Below are 834 nucleotides of genomic sequence, written 5' to 3'. Positions count from 1 at the left end.
TGTTATTCTTCAGAGACTGGAATGCTGTATTTCAATACCACACAATTCAGTGCCTTCTGATTTTCTGTAACACGTACCACAGGCAACCCAGTGTATGCTTCACGGAAGCATCTCGTTTTATTTTTCATTTAATCTGTCACAGCTTGTTACTAAACCTACAGAGACCACCGATACATCTAAGACCCTAATCGCTGCAGAAGACATAAGCGGGCAGCTTCTGCAGGTACCGGAGCAGAAATTATGTAAAACAAAAGAAACAAAAGACAGAAAACAAAACAACTCCAAATAAAGACAAATCCCAAGTGACCAAAAACACAATGCTTTCCGGGAACCTGCAGAAAGACCCAACAAACGAGAGTTTTATCGCCCGCTGCAATGTAAATATCTGGGATGTTGTCGATCATTGTTTCGTGGCGGTCACACTAAATTTAAAAGCCTCGAAGCCTCGGCCCTCTTATATTTTCACCAGAAGCTACAAAGCCTACAATCCTGAGTCATTTCTGAACGATTTGGAATATTTTCCTTTCCACATCGCAAATATTTTCGACGATTTTAATGATCAAGTTGATGTATTCAATAAGTTACTCCTTGACACGTAGGGTGAACACGCTCCAGTTAAGCGCATAAAAATCAAGTCACGTCCAAATCCGTTTATCACACCTGAGATCAAACAATTGATGAAAACTCGTGACAACTGGCATAACAAGGCGCTTAAAACAAACGACAAACTCCACTGGAATGCTTTTTGATTCTTTAGACGGGAAGTAGAGCGGGAGATAAGGATTGCTGAAAAGGTGTATGTCCGCTCTGAACTATTAAAGTCCAATGGGAATA

The sequence above is a fragment of the Montipora foliosa genome, chromosome 6 (assembly GCF_036669935.1).
Source record: "Montipora foliosa isolate CH-2021 chromosome 6, ASM3666993v2, whole genome shotgun sequence".
NCBI lineage: Eukaryota > Metazoa > Cnidaria > Anthozoa > Scleractinia > Acroporidae > Montipora > Montipora foliosa.
Note: the sequence above shows the minus strand (reverse complement) of the source record.